Raw genomic sequence first — 16,744 nt, 5'->3', positions numbered from 1 at the left:
GTCTGCACTACAATCTTGCCGTTCACAGGTAGCTGCAGCCTTTCCCGACAACACCGAGGTGAAGCCCCATGAAGTGGTTCCCGGAGACTTTGTATTCATAAGAAATTTCGACAGGAGGAGCCCGTTGGAGCCTCGCTGGCAAACGCCAAGATTAGTACTCCTGACCACGAGAACAGCAGTGAAGATTGAGGGTCGCAAGGGTTGGCTACACTCGAGCCATATCAAGAAATTTCATGGACTACCGTCTGATTTGAACTCTCAGCCCTGCCCCCTTCCACAGACTGATTCAAAACTCCCCCTGGTTGAGAAAACCGAATCACAAGAATACAAACTGAAACTAAGGTCTAGCAAGTCAGACAATTTGATTGTTTAAGTCCTCTCCTAGGTGAATCGGTTAAATTAGTCTCTGACATGTATCCTCTAGACCGAATTAGAGAGAGAAATAGACAGAAACAGCTCGAGAAACATGCATACTGTAAATCACTTCGTAGTCACTGTGTAGTGACATTATTGATTATGTTTTTTCTAAGTCTTTTGATTATTGCTGCAAGTATACTGTTGCACATGTACTATCCTATTTTCAAGCGTGCTCATTCTGCTTACAATGTTACTGCCGAACACTCTTTTAGTGAATTGCCTTCACATGAGTTGCCCTATAGACTTGCGCTGCGCAACAACACATTCATTAGTATGTTACATCATTCCCATCAGACCAGCAATGCTACAAATTGTTGGATATGTGGCCGACTCCCTCCCTATCAGAAATACAAGGGAGTTCTGCCTCTCTTTCCGTACCCGTTCACACACAATGGTTCCTGTGGCGCATGGTTTAGTTTGATTAATTCTTTAGATTCAAATACTGTAGTATACCAGAGCAACTGGGTATGGGGAAACCTGAACTTAGTTTTGCTTAAAGCCTGTTACCCTAACAAGGAGGGACTTCCCAAAAGAACAGGAACTGACCTAGAAAATGAAGTATATGGATTAGGTAATTTTACACTTAACCTCATGATTCTGAATGTTGAATCCGAAGCTGCACCAGTCTTGCCCGCTATGTCAGTATTTCCAGTTAAAGGTGAATTATGTGTAAGAAAGAATGGTTCAGTACACATGGGTCATAGTAAATGTACCACTGTGATCGAATTCAGTGATCAAGGCAAGTCTACATTTAGAGCTTCCCGTCATTCCTACTTCATATGTGGTCATACCGCATATATACGCTTACCTCTAGATTGGGATGGTACCTGTTACATTGCATTCCTTCTGCCACCTGTTTTCCTAGCCCCTCCTGATTATCATAGGAATACCCATTTAGTACACAATAGACCCCAGAGCGATCTCCCGATTGTCGACTACACTGAAACGGCATGGGAGCAATACACAGATTTCAATAAAGGTTTCTTTCCCTACATAGGTGTTGTCACTAATAGTAAACTGATACGTAGATTAACCAGAACCCTTGAAGCAGTAGTGAATGAAACTACTTCCGCCCTAGGCAACTTAACAGAGGAGCAGTCTGCGATGCGGATTGTTGTTCTTCAAAATCGTCTTGTCCTTGACGTCATCCTAGCCGATAGGGGCGGAGCCTGTAGGGTCATCGGATCGAGTTGCTGTGTTTTCATTCCAGAAAACACGCCATCAGTATACAAAGCCATAACTCGTCTTCATAAGATTGTAAGCCAGATACACCAGAATCCAGGCACCTGGACTTGGTCCGGTTGGCTCTGGAGCGTGTTGTCAGCCTGGGGATGGAGGATCTTATCCTTCCTAGGTATTGGCCTTCTCATAATATTCAGTTGTTGCCTGTGTCTACAATGTGGACCAGCGATTTGCGGCCTGTGTGCCACATCATGTATTCCACGTTCAAGTTCTCATTCAAAATCTCGGAAGAAGAAAGAAGAGCAAATGATGTTACATGAACAGATTGATGGATTCCTGAGGATCGATATCTCATGAAGGGTCCGTAGGGGACAAGGAGGAAATGAGGAAATATGAATTTTTATGATCAATTGTGTCCCCTATCCTAGACCCCAACGGCTCCATGTACATGCTACAAGTACATGTATGTTCCCTCCACTTCAAGCTATGAAGACGCAAATACAATTGTGTCCAACGTTAACATGTCCTCTTTCAGATCTGCCTTGAATGGGTCAGATATTCCGTTCCTAAGTATGCCTTGCCACCGTCTTTATATGATATACTTTTCACGTTTTCCAGCTCTGGCAAGGTAGGCCCTGAATTCTGCCATCGAGCCTTTTCCTGCCTTCTGCCTCTGAATGCTCCAGCCTGGACCTGTTTCTGTATCCATGACCTTTGTCTTACTTCCTGCGCGGCTAACGGTGCCTGGCCCGGCCTGTTGCCTGCCAAGACTGTATTCAGCCTTCAAAGTTATCTGCTCCGCTCCTCGAGAAATGCATTCCTGTCTAGTAGTTTAGGTAAACATCCTTCCAGCTACAGAGCAAAGGGCCCGGCCTCACTGTCTCCGTGCAAGTAATTCATAGCTTTCGTTACCATGGTAGGCCCATGCCCCCTCGCATCTCATGTAGACACTTAGACGCTTGTACACGCACTAGCAGTCAGTATAGAATAGACTCTGTCCGAGAGACCTTCCCTTCCAGATAATATAGTTCCTTAAACACAAGATATTAGATACGATTTGGGATTAGGTTGTTCTGACATCCCAGACTTCTGTCTCCTCATGTAGGGCTAAATGTCAAGTCCCCTTCACCCTCTAGTTACACGTCAATCACACGTCATGCGGCTGCGCGCGCATCTCTGCCATGTATTTCTGCTGACATTGCAGGATTCTCTTATGGATCCACCCACCTGTGACATCCTCTTAATGACGTTTCCAGTATACGCCTTTATGCACGCCTACTGTAACGCCTTTTTATTACGTATGTGTATTCTTATCTTTCCTATCAGCTGTTACGCCTCCTGCATCTGTCTTTACTGTAATGCATTTACTATATATATAATAACCTGTCAATAATGTATTGCCGATCCCTTCCTGAACCTCCGTGGTGACGGAACCCGATTGCCTGGTTCGAACCAATTCCTTTGTAAGGAATAAATTCCCTTTTATAACCTCAAATACCACGGATTCTGCCTCTTATTTTTACTGAGTTATTCTTATTGAATTTTACCACATAAATTAAGTCTAGGTAATTTAAATTTACCACAAGCCCGAAAAAGATCCCCTGGTATCTTGTCCAAGCCTGCTGCTTTCCCTGGAACTATTCTGCTCAGGGCTTTTGTAACTTCTGCCAGAGTGATCTCGGGGCTAACTATTTTGGACTTCGGGTGTGTCAGAATAGCTGGGGTCGGGCTGCTGGCCACAACAGCATATGAGGCATAAAGAGCCAAAAAGTGCCCTTTCCAGCAGTCAGTTGCTATATTTGGCACAAAATACGCCTTTCCTTTGCTGCTACCTGTAGATATAATGTTCCAGAATGTCTTCATATCTTTCACCTCAAGGGCCAGTTTCAAACTATCCCATTGATCCATTTCCCATGCAGTTTTTACAGATGCAATGGTGGCTTTATAGAGGGTCCTTGCTAATTTTACTGTAATATTACACTTGGATTGTATAGCCTCTATCAATGCATTTTTTGCCACCCGACAGCTACCATTGAACCAGGTCTGCTTCGGCTTCATCCCACATCCCCTTGCACACACTGGTCAAAACACCTCCTCCAGCTTTGAGGTGGTGGACTCATTGATCTTGGCAACCTCTGAAAGGAATGTAGCGATACCTCCTGACTTTACAAGCTCTAACATGGCCTCAAGGTTGGGTATGATGGCTTCCAATAGGACGGCCATTTTTTGGGGCCATTTTTCTAACCATGCCCACCTAACATTCCGCCTATCATTTTTTAATTTAAAAAAAAATATTTATTTTGACATCAAACAAAGGAACAACAAACAAAGCATATGCTAAACAATGCATAAACTCTCGATGTCTTATTTTTTTCCCACGATTCCTACCCCCACCCTACACAGCCCACCCCCCTCCCTCAGGTCCTATGGAGGTACACATATGCACATATACTTCAAATATTATATACCAGATAAAGAAAAAAAGAAATTTGATTTAATTAAAAATAAAAAGGAAGAAGAAGAAAAAGATAAAGGAGAGTACATTCTGTATCACCTACCCTTGAAGGACTTTGAAATAATTAAACTATTCTGACGTCGAAGGGACCAAATCCTTGTTAAGCCATCTAAATACTGGCGCCCATATAGCAGTCCCTTTCTTTTTTGCTCTGAATCCCCTATGCTTATATACTGCACTCTCCCACCGGTATATGGCTAATAACTTCCCCAGCCAAACATGTATTGAAGGGGGATCTTGGTGAAGCCAGGCACTAGCCAAATATAGCCTGTACACCGCCATCGCTGTAAATAACAAAGTCTGATTTGGTTCTGCCATTTCCTGTTTACTTACCCCCAAGACTATCACTTGAGGTGTAATATCTACCTCGAATCCCAGCATATTTCTCAGATAATTACCCATCTCAATTACCAAGGGATCGAGTTTAGGACAGGTGGTGAACATGTGCACGCTATTGGCAGCTAATAATCCACAGCGGGAGCAGTGTATATCCGACGTCCCGCCCCATCTAAAAATCCGTGCTGGTGTAATATATAAGTTAAGCCATGTTTTAAAACACTGCACTTGAAGATTGGCCGAGATAAATGCTGTCTGGCTTAACAAAAGGGAATCCTCACATTCCTCGATATATGCTTGAAGCGTCTCCTGCTAGCGGGTTATATGTTTATTTATATCGTCACCCTTTTCTTTATTAAGTAATTTACATATTGTAGATAAAGTTGGGAAAGCCACCAGCAACATTTCCAGTAGGGGAATTTTACTACAGTTAACTACCTTCTTGGTTAAAAAATCCCTTAATTGTAGGTATTTAAAAAAATTATTGTTCCCTTTCCCAAATTTGTCCTTAATAGTATCAAATAAGCATACATCCTTATCTTCCATTAGATCCCCGATATGTCTGACACCGCTATCCACCCATATTTTCATATAACCATCGTGAAATATAACTGGGAGCAAATCATTATTATCTAAAGGAGAATATCTATGAATTCTAACAATGTTCAATTTTTTTCAGACTGCAGTAAACACCCTAAATGCTCCAATCAGTACCTTAAATTTAACTCTCTTAAAGTAAGCAAAATCAAGATGTCGCATGAGACAACCGCGGGCCTCTGTCCCAAATATTAACTCATATATAGAGACATTGGCTGTTTCTCTCATTGTCCCACTGTGTCTTCCCAATAACACAGACATCTGCTGTAGTGCCGCAGCCCAATAATATAATTGGCAGTTTGGAAACCAGCCTCCGCGATCTCTAGACAAAGTCAGATATTTTAAAGCTCTTCGAGGAGGTTGCCCAGCCCGCAAAAATCTAGTAATCATTTGATTCATCGTCAAGAACCATGATTTGTTTATCTCCACAGGAATAGCTCTAAAAAAGTATAAGACTTTAGGTAAAAACAACATTTTGATTACATTACACCTACCTAATAGTGTTAAGTAAAGATTATTCATCCTATTAAACTCTACCTTAGATTTCTGTATCAGAGGTTCCAGATTAAGATTGATAATTTCATCTATATTAGCACTGATTTTGACCCCTAAACACCTAGCGTTTCCCACTACTCTAGCATCGTCCAGAACTGTTTTCTCATTCTTGACTATTATCGTTTTACTTTCATTAAGATGATACCCTGAAATCTTGCCAAATTGATTTGTTTCCCTTTCTATTTCTATAAGGGCCTCTCTCGGATTTGGTGTTATTCTTGCCAAGTCATCCGCATATGCTAAAATATTGGTGTCCCCTCCAATAGTGTGTAAAGCCTGAATATTTTGGTTCTCCTCTATTTTCTTTATTAAGGGATCGATGTAAACCGCAAACAATAGAGAAGAACAAGGGCACCCTTGTTGTAAATTGAAACAACGATGTGATTAAGCATTCACTAAAGACATTAATTCCCTTACTTTAGATCATGTTTCCTCTGTTGTGTTGACCGAAGTTCGGACTCCATTTTGTATTGTCATGCTTCCACGTGTTCCCCAAGAGAAGAGTCCAACCTCTGTGTTAGTTGCTCTTGTAATCTGCCTAGTAACAGTCTATAAATAGCTCCTTTGTCCATCTGGCGCATGCCAGACTTGACCACATCTGTTATCAGTTAGCCTTGCTTGACCATGTTTTCGCGGGCTCAAGGAGTGTGTTAGCTCCGCCCACATATTGATTCAGTATCGAAAATGACCATAAATGGTAATGTTCTTTGGCCTCATGTTGTATCCACCCACTTATGAGCCCCTCTATTGTGTATAAAAGGGGACCATGTTCGTAAGTTCTTTGTGCTACTCTATGCAATACTGAAGAGTGTTGTGTGGATTGTAGGACCACCCTTAAGGGTTAATAAATGCTGTCTTTATACTTTGCAGTTTCCGTGCCAACTTCCTTATAGATTCCATTACAGGAGAGCGAACCCTTGTGTCCTGCGGGCCTAGCTGGGGCCTGTATTCATCAATTGGCGCCCGTCACGTGGGGCTCATCGGCGACTCGGATGCTCGAAGGACTGGTCGCGACGAAGGTGAGGAATTTGGCCAGGGACGTGATCACTGCCAGCGGCGTCTTAGCCCTGGCATCCCGAGGGTTTTTCTTCCTTCCCTTCCGAGCTGACCGTCTGGGTGGCGCCGGTCCTCGACTGAGACCTCTTCTGTCGGTCCTGCCGTGAAAGCCGTTTGGGCGATTTTGGAGCTTGGCAGTTGGAATCTGGACTCTTGATTGGTAAGAACCGTTGTACGGTACTTGCTCCGAGTTTTTGAAGCCTGATCTGGCTATTTTGAGTTTGATTTGTGATGACTAGTCATATTTTGTATTTGTCTTTGTGAAAATATATGCGTTGCAACACATATAGGCAGGTAATGTGGAGAGATTTCTCCGGGGCTGTGTAACCTTGAACGGCGCAACGATTAAGTGCCATTTTCTTCATAATATTGCATATTTTGCATTATTTCTGAGCATGCCTGCTTTTAGCGCACTCCGTAAGTGGTGTTGCTGCTTTAGAAAACGGTTGAACCTCGAGGAATCTGCTCCGGCTCCCCCAGAGGGGACTCCTAATAGGGATATGTATGTGAAGCATGGTCTTTCTTCCATAATGTACAGCACAGTATGGAGGAAATATACTAAGAAAGATCCTGAGTTGCGATGGCCTTTGTATGGATCGTTTGATATACGTAAGATTGAGTATGTGGAACAGTGTATGTGTAAACGGCGTGCTCGGCAGGATATGTTTGAGTGTGTGCGGTTGTGGGTGAAGGAAGTGCGTGAGCGAGAGAAGCGTGAGAAAGCGCTGTTCGATAAAGAACAACGGAAGAATGATCATGTGCGAGCACAGGAAGCGAGGCGTCAGGAGGACAAAGAACAAACGGAGAGACAAGAGAAAGAGCGTAGGCTGCAAGTCTCGGGTCAATATGCTGTTCGGCAGCCACTTTATCCTGTCCTTAATAATCTTGATGATGATTTTTATTTATTAGATCGCTCTCCGCCCCCTTATGTGGGCGCATCTGCTCCGAGGCCACAAGATTCTGACCCGGTTCCGGGTAAGGTAGATACGCGGTCCATGCTGTCGGCCGAGCAAATGGCTGAGCTTCGGCAAGTTTCCTTCCGTGCACTTAAGGGCAAGGTGTCCCTGGATGAATTGTTTCATACTTGGGGGCCGTGGCAGGAGAGAGAGAAATTGTATTTTTTGGGTCACTTTGCTGATGAAGTGACTGCTGCTTACCGGAAATATTCCAGTGTTTTTGAGCCTGATGATGTGACATTGGATGCTAAAGCATTGCATAATGGTGTTTTCTCTCCCTCTAAGGCTCCTGACACGGCTCGGCGGCTGTTCGCTTTGCGGGACGCGGTGCTGGCCCTTAAAGGAAAAGCGCGCCAACAAGCAGGGGAGGTGAAGCAGTCGGATCCGTGTACAGCAGAAGGCCACTCATCCACCTCCCAGTCAGATAAGGATGGCACAGTGCATGTTAAACCAATGCGAGAGGCGGCGCCTTTGTATGTTCCTCCTAAAGGAGCGGGTACTAGCTCGGACATTACCTCCGCCGATGCTAAGGGATATTTTGTGTATAATTGGGTTTATACTCCCTGGCACAGGGCTGACGTCATGGCATTAAAGAATGCGTTGCCTGATCCCCGCAAGAATCCAGCGGCCTTCTACGAAGAAGTCGAGGGGGCCTTGAATTCTTGCGTTATGACCTTAGCAGATATAGACCTGTTCTTTGGCCTTATTCTACCACCGGATATGTGGCGATCTGTCCGAAAGGTAGATGATATAGTTGCCTTTAAGGCTCGGTGGTCTGACCTTGAGGATGAGGATAGGGAACGGAAGCCCGCGCAGAAACCACCCCAGAGTATTTTAGACCTCCCTGCTGCTATTCTGACTAAGTTGAAGACAATTATCCCCCCTAAAAAGATTGACTGGAATATGTTAGCTTCATGTAAACAGAAAGCTGACGAGTCCGTCGCGGACTTCTTTACGCGTTTTGAGGAGACGTTTCATGATTTTAGTGGCCAGTCGCTTACTGATGATACGGGTCGCCACCTCTTTGCGGATAAATATGTGGCTAATCTGCTGCCGGCAGTTGCGGCCCGTTTAAAAGCGAGCGAAAGTTCTTGGTCTTCCGCAACCCCGACGGCCCTCCTGACTATCGCTCAGTATTATGAGCGTCAGGAGCAAGAAGCAAAGGGTCAGGAGGAAAAGAAATCGAAAGATCTAAAAACAAAGGTGATGTTGGCACAAGTATATGGCCCGCCCCGACGGGGTAGTAATAGAGGTAGGGGAGGATCTTATGGTCCTCCCTCGGGCCGATCTGATTTGAATAGGAACCAACGTGCGTATTGTAAGCAATCGGGTCATTGGGACTGCCCGGTGTTGCATGCTTCGCGTCAGGGGCATACTCAGGGTGGCCCGCGAGGTAGAGGGGGTTTCTCGAACTTTAGAGGGAATTTTAACGAACAGGCTCGTTTTGATTCTGCTGGGCAGCACCGAGATAGATCAAATGTTTTCGATCGCCAGCATCAGTATCAAGTGTCGGGGATTGACCGATCGGGGTACCATGATTCTCAGCATGCATAGGAATGCGTTGGGTGGGGGTTAGAATCAGTTGAGGTGCCGGTCGATCAGAAGGGTCCTTATGTATCGGCCGAGGTTTTGGGCTCTACTGATCAGTTCCTAGTGGATACAGGAGCGACACGTAGTGCGCTGTCTAAGCAATTGGTTCCGGGGGCTCCCCCATCCGGCTTAATGGTCACATCGGTAGGGTTTGACGGTACACTCTCCCGAAGCCCTCTTTCGCAGCCCCTCCTGTTTAAGGTTGATTCTTTTTCTGCACCCTGTCCATTTCTGCTTGCCCCGTACACACCGGACAACATTATGGGCCTTGATATGTTAAAGCATTTTAGGGCTACGATCCGCTGCTCCCCTGCTGGTGTGCGGGTAATATTGAATGACAATTACCCCCGGTCTGAACGGATGTGTGCGATGTCAGAGGATGCGCTGTTGGCTACCCTCCCTCGTGCTTTGTGGGCGACGTCAGATACTGATGTGGGACAAATGGTGATTCCGCCGGTCCACATTAGTGTCCAGGAGGGGGCGGTGTTACCTCGCCTCCCACAGTACCGTATTTCCCAGGAGGGCGAGGAGGCTCTCATACAGATAGTGCAGGATTTGATGGCAGTAGGGGTAGTGGAGGCAGTCCCCTACAACATCTGTAACAGTCCGATTCTTCCCATACTGAAAAAGGATACGGATGCCAGAGTTTATCGGTTTATAATTGATTTGAGAGAAGTAAACAAGATCGTGATACCTCAGTACCCAGTGGTTTCCGATATCACGACGTTGCTTACTTTGGTCCCGCCTACGGCGACTATGTTCTCAGTGATCGATTTGAAGAATGCCTTCTTTTCCATTCCCATTCACCCTGATAGCCGATATCTTTTTGGGTTTACATTAAATAATAGATCTTATCGTTTTTGTAGGATCCCCCAGGGCTACACAGAAAGCCCTAGCATTTACAGTCAGGCTTTGAAAAGACAATTGGATTCCTTTGTTCTACTCGAGGGGGTCGCCCTCATTCAATATGTCGATGACATCTTGCTGGCGGCTGACACCCTGGAGTTGTGTGAAAAAAGTACGTTATCTTTACTTTCCTTCTTAGCATCCCACAATCATAAGGTATCTAGGAAGAAATTGCAATTCTGTAGACCAAAGGTGACTTATTTGGGTCACCTTTTGTCTAAGGAGGGACGTGCACTCACACCGGATCGTATCCAAGTAATTTTGGACACACCGAGACCGTACACGCAGAAGGACGTGCGTGCATTTTTGGGTCTTGTTTCTTTTTGTAGACAGTGGATATTGGGGTTTTCACATATAGCTAAGCCATTGTTAGCCCTCTTGACAAAGGACACGCCTATCCCAATCCCTTGGTCAGATGAGTGTGATACCGCTTTTCAGCAACTATGACAGGCCCTTTGTTCAGCACCAGTGTTAGGGACCCCTGATTATGCAAAACCCTTTTCGTTGTATGTGCATGAGAAAGATGGATGTGCATTGTCAGTTTTAGTGCAGATGCACGGCGATAAGCAGCGCCCTTGTGCATATTTTTCGGCTGTACTTGATCCTGTCGCCCGAGCATTACCAGGGTGTTTTCGCTTGGTTGCGGCGACAGCTGTGTCAATACGCCAAAGTGAGGGAATTGTGTTATCCCATAAGCTGTTGGTATTAGTCCCCCATGCTGTCGATGCCCTGCTTAATCAAACAAAGACGCAGCATTTGACAAGTGCCCGCTTAACGGGATATGAGTTGACGCTTTTGGCTCCTCATATTACGTTGAAAAGGTGCGTAACGTTAAACCCGGCAACGTTGTTGCCATACCCCGAAACCCAGCCTGAGGCGCGGAGAGCACATGATTGTATTCTCGTGACTGAGGAACAAACAAAGGGTCGTATTGATCTCCAGGATACGCCCTTTCCAGATGTAGATGGAGAACTGTGGGTGGACGGATCATGTCTGAAGCTACCAGATGGTACGACTTCAGCAGCGTATGCAATTACCACGTTGCAAACGATAGTGGAGACTGCACGCATACCACAGAAATCAGCTCAAGCAGCGGAACTGATAGCATTAACACGAGCATGTGAGCTCAGTACAGGATTGTGTGTGAATGTTTATACAGATAGCCGCTATGCCTTCGGAGTAGCGCATGACTTCGGCCTACTCTGGAAGGAGAGAGGGTTCTTAACGTCACATGGAGTACAGATAATGCATGGAGAGTTAGTTCACAATCTTTTAACTGCATTGACATACCCAAAGAAAATTGCCATCGTTAAGTGTAGCGCCCATAGGAAAGTAGTTGATAAAGTTGGAGAAGGGAATGCGTTAGCAGATCGAGTAGCACGGGAGACTGCGATGCAGCCCGGTGCTACTGCCATGTATGTAGTGAAGTCACAAGTGGAAAGATGGCATGATGCGAAGGAGGAAGTGCGGGAAATGCAAAGGACCGCTTCTGACAAAGAGCGGGAACAATGGGCTAATGACGGAGAGCTGGATGATGAGGGCTGCTGAAGAAATAAGCAAATGAATAGATGGAAATTACCTACGGCTTTTGTACAGCCTATGGTTCAGATGGCACATGGGCTAGCACATGTTGGAGCTTCCGCAATTGTAAAATTGCTTACCCAAGTCTGGGAGCATCCAGAGATTGCTAGCACGGCAAAGAGGGTGGTGCAGACTTGTATGATCTGCTTGAGGTATAACCCAGGAAAGGGTACTCGAACTCCAGCAGGAGGATTCGTGACACCCACTGCACCCTTCGAGGTTTTGCAGATGGATTATATCCAGCTTGAGCGCTGTAACAATTTGAAGTATGTTCTAGTAGTGGTTTGCGCCTTCAGTAAATGGGTTGAGGCGTACCCTACGAAAGACAATACTGCAATGACTACTGCGAAGCTGCTGCTGAAAGAGTTCTTCCCTCGATATGGCGTCTGTAGACTTCTGTGGAGTGATAATGGGCCTCATTTTGTAGCGGATGTTATAAAGTACGTCTTGAAGGGCCTAGGTATCACCCAGAAGTTTCACGCGGTATTCCACCCTCAGTCTGCGGGACTAGTCGAGAAGTATAATGGTACACTGAAGCTCAAGATCGCTAAAATTCAAGCTTCGACGTCTTTGACTTGGCCAGATGCTCTACCGCTGGCGTTATTGTCAATTAGATCGGTACCACACTCTCGAACTGGCCTTACACCGTATGAAATTGTCTTTGGACGCCCAATGAATATTTGGGGTCCACCGAAACCTAAAACTGTGTATGATGTACCTTGTGTAATGATGAACGATTATCTGGCACAGTTAACGGATAACTTGGTTTCTATTCATCAACAGGTCCGAGAGGCGCTCCCTGATCGGTCCACCGGTGAAGGACATGGTCTCCGACCTGGTGACCACGTGATGGTAAAAATCTTTGACAGAACAAACAGCTTGGAACCGAGATGGGTGGGTCCTGAGCAGGTCCTCCTTGCAACGAGGACGGCTGTGCGAGTCTCCAACAGAAAGAATTGGATCCATTCCCTGCACTGTAGGAAGGTGCCGCCCGGATTGGTGGAACCTGCCGTGCTGACCGATCAACGAGAAATCTTGGCTGCAGAGACAGGCCGTGCTGCGGAGCCAAACGCCACTGAGGAGCTCTTTCCGGACCACGCGACTCCTGGAGGAAGGCGATATCATCTTCGACCAAGGAAGTGAGTTCTCCAGTACCGGGACATACTGTCAGAACGGCCCTTGGGTTAGTGAAACGGAGAGCCGATGAGGCAAGGGGGGGGGATCAGCCCTGCATTAGTGTAGCGACACCCGTCTTGGCCCGCTGGTGAAGAAATCGACCGCTGCCCAAGGGGAAGAGTTCTGACAGACTTTTAGTTTCAGGAAGATATTGTGTTTTTTTTATTTTTGACATGGAGAAAAAGAAAATCCTTTGTGCATTAGGGTTCATGTTGACAGTAGCCATTGTTGGGATAACCACATGGTTTGTGGAGGATGTAACTCCCACTCGGAAAATACTTGTGTTGACAACTCCGGTGCCTGAGGAGCACTACTTTTATACATTACCGTATCAAGAGTTGAAGCATCGACAGTCTTACTTGAATAACACTTTCATCCAGATGCTGCATCATACCCACGTTGCTACGAACGCTACGAACTGTTGGATATGTGGGATGATGCCAGCCCATCAGAAGAAAGGAGGAACGCCATTTATACCACTTCCTTTCTCTCATAATGGCTCTTGTAGAGCATGGTATACTTTGCTTTTCGCCACTCGGAAACCGACAGTGGGACGATTGCTCTTCAGACTCAATAAAGAATGCCATCAAGATAAAAATGGGTATCCGCAAGCAAACGGGACAATTTGGGAGTGGGAAGAGTACCGACCAGACAACGAATCCATTCCCTACATCTTCACGAACACAAGAGACACTGTGGGAAAGGACAAATTTGTGATTCAAGTAGCACAAGCTCAAGCGGACCTGTGTGTCCAGAGTGTGGGTTTTATTCCTGTTGGTGTTAGTGATTGTATTACTGTTCTGAACATTGATGGGTTGAACAATAGTACCTTTTTAGCCTCCCATAATACGTACTTTGTGTGTGGAAATAAAGGTTATTACCGTCTGCCGGCTGGGTGGTCTGGGGTATGCTATGTATCATTTCTATTACCTCCTATATTCCTAGCACCCGCATCTTATCATAAGGATCTGAAATTATTGAATAATGTGACTGTAAATAGGTATAAACGTACTTTATCAATTGATGATGTAGATCAGACTGATACCAGTCTGCAACAGTATATTGATTTTAACTTAGGACTGTTTTTCTTTGTTGGAGCTGCTCTGAATAGTAGAAAGATCCGAAGATTAACAAGAGTGGTAGAGGCTGTGACAAATCAGACTGCTGCTGCTCTTGGGAATCTTACGGAGGAATTACAAATTACTAGAATTGTTGCATTGCAGAATCGTATGGTATTAGACGTTATGCTAGCTGACAGAGGAGGAGCATGTAAAATTATTGGAAGTAGCTGTTGTGTGTTTATCCCTGATCATACGCCATCAGTTTATAATGCCATCAATAAATTACATAAAATTGCAGCTGAAATCCATACAGAAAACGGCACTTGGTCCTTTTCTGGATGGTTTTGGGCATTAATTACTGCCTGGGGATGGAAGGTTTTAACTGGTCTCTGTATTATTGTAGCAGTTCTGTTTTCATGCTGTCTCTGTGTTCAGTGTGGTCCCTTGCTCTGTTCTGTATGTGTATCATTTTGTATCCCCGATAAGAAAGCTATTGCCAATGTCACTTACCAGAAACGTTTAGCTAAGGAAGTAGAAGAAATGATGATAATTGATATATATGATGATTATCCTAACAAACCGGATGTCTTCAGTAAATGCTGAAAGGGTCGTCTGTTGTAAATTGAAACAACGATGTGATTAAGCATTCACTAAAGACATTAATTCCCTTACTTTAGATCATGTTTCCTCTGTTGTGTTGACCGAAGTTCGGACTCCATTTTGTATTGTCATGCTTCCACGTGTTCCCCACGAGAAGAGTCCAACCTCTGTGTTAGTTGCTCTTGTAATCTGCCTAGTAACAGTCTATAAATAGCTCCTTTGTCCATCTGGCGCATGCCAGACTTGACCACATCTGTTATCAGTTAGCCTTGCTTGACCATGTTTTCGCGGGCTCAAGGAGTGTGTTAGCTCCGCCCACATATTGATTCAGTATCGAAAATGACCATAAATGGTAATGTTCTTTGGCCTCATGTTGTATCCACCCACTTATGAGCCCCTCTATTGTGTATAAAAGGGGACCATGTTCGTAAGTTCTTTGTGCTACTCTATGCAATACTGAAGAGTGTTGTGTGGATTGTAGGACCACCCTTAAGGGTTAATAAATGCTGTCTTTATACTTTGCAGTTTCCGTGCCAACTTCCTTATAGATTCCATTACAGGAGAGCGAACCCTTGTGTCCTGCGGGCCTAGCTGGGGCCTGTATTCATCACCCTTGTCGCATACCTCGGCTAATTTTGATTACTTCAGAAGTAGAGCCCATCATGGCAATTCTGGTGACAGGTTCCTGGTACATACAGCTGATAGCCCCAATAAATCCTTTCCCCAGACCCTTTCTTTCCATAATTGTCCATAAAAAAGGCCAGGAGACCCTATCAAAAGCTTTTTTTGCATCTAAAAGTATAAGAGCCATAGGGTCTCCCGTAACCTTAGAGAAATCAAATAAGGCAATAGTGCGCCGCATATGATTTATCATTCCTCTACCCGGGACAAAGCCATGTTGACATGGAGAAACTACTTTCTGAATCACTAAGGCAAGTCTATTGGCTAAAATCTTTGAATAGATTTTTGTATCGCTATTGAACAACGTGATTGGGCGGTATGACCCCAGTTCATTTAAAGGTTTGCCTTTCTTTGGAAATACTACAATATTGGCGGATTTCTACGATTCCAGGGCCATCTCACTCAATTGTGCATTTAAAAAAAGCTCAAACATAATATCTATCATCTGTGTTTTAAACTTTTTGGAAAACTCCCCGGGTATCAAATCCGTACCGACTGCTTTGCCGGATGGTATAGAGTCAATCGCCTTTAATATCTCGTCAATTGATATTGGTGCTTCTATTTTTCCTCTCTCCTCTGGGTAAATCTTATCTAAATTCTGCCCATTTAGTTATTCCCTGATCTCTTGGTCCCCTATCTGGGTATCATCTGAATACAAAATCTAATAAAAGTTTTGGAAAGCAGAAAGAATATCTTCGGGGTCAGAAACCATGCCTACGCTAGGATCTTTAATTTCGCTAATCCGGGTTTGGACCACTTTTTTGCGAGTACGGACTGCTAACATGTGTCCAACCCTTTCATTGCTTTCATACACCCTGCTACGCCAGGCCATATATCTGCCAGATGATTTTTTAATCGAGATCTCTGTGATTGTTGACCTGATGAGTATGATCCTTGACTGAGCTATCACCGTGTCACCCCGCCAGATAGAATCTCAATCAGGTCAACTTCTGCTCTTCCCAGGTCATCATATAATGTCTGTAGCAGCTTTTTTTCCTTCCGTTGCGTTTCCCACCCACACTTAGAAGTTTCTCCTCTGATACCAGCCTTTAGAGTATCCCATACTACACAGATACTAGTACTTCTCAAGTTTTCTTTAATAAACCTGGGGATCCACTTCTCCATATATTGTATATAATCTTGCTGGCTTAATAAATCCCTATTAAATGTCCATCTTGACAGTGGAGTTTTTATCTGAATATTTACTTCTAACACCAGCGGGTTATGGTCAGACATAACTCTGGGATATTTTATTATTTTGCTTTCTTGTAAGAACTCCTTTGACACAAAAAAAGAATCCAGCCGACCGTGTGTTTTATGTGGTGCAGAGAACTACGTAAAGCCTGGATCATTGGCTTCTTGTTTAGCCCAAACATCTACTAACCCATGCAGGAGTTTTAATTGTAAAATAGCTCTATACACTTTAGTTTTACGACCATTGTATACTACACCTGGTTGATTGGAGATATGGCAATTCATATTAATATTAAAATCCCCACAAATTATGAGAGGAAGAGGCCAGCGCACTAATTCTA

The sequence above is a fragment of the Triturus cristatus genome, chromosome 9, assembly GCF_964204655.1.
Source record: "Triturus cristatus chromosome 9, aTriCri1.1, whole genome shotgun sequence".
NCBI lineage: Eukaryota > Metazoa > Chordata > Amphibia > Caudata > Salamandridae > Triturus > Triturus cristatus.
Note: the sequence above shows the minus strand (reverse complement) of the source record.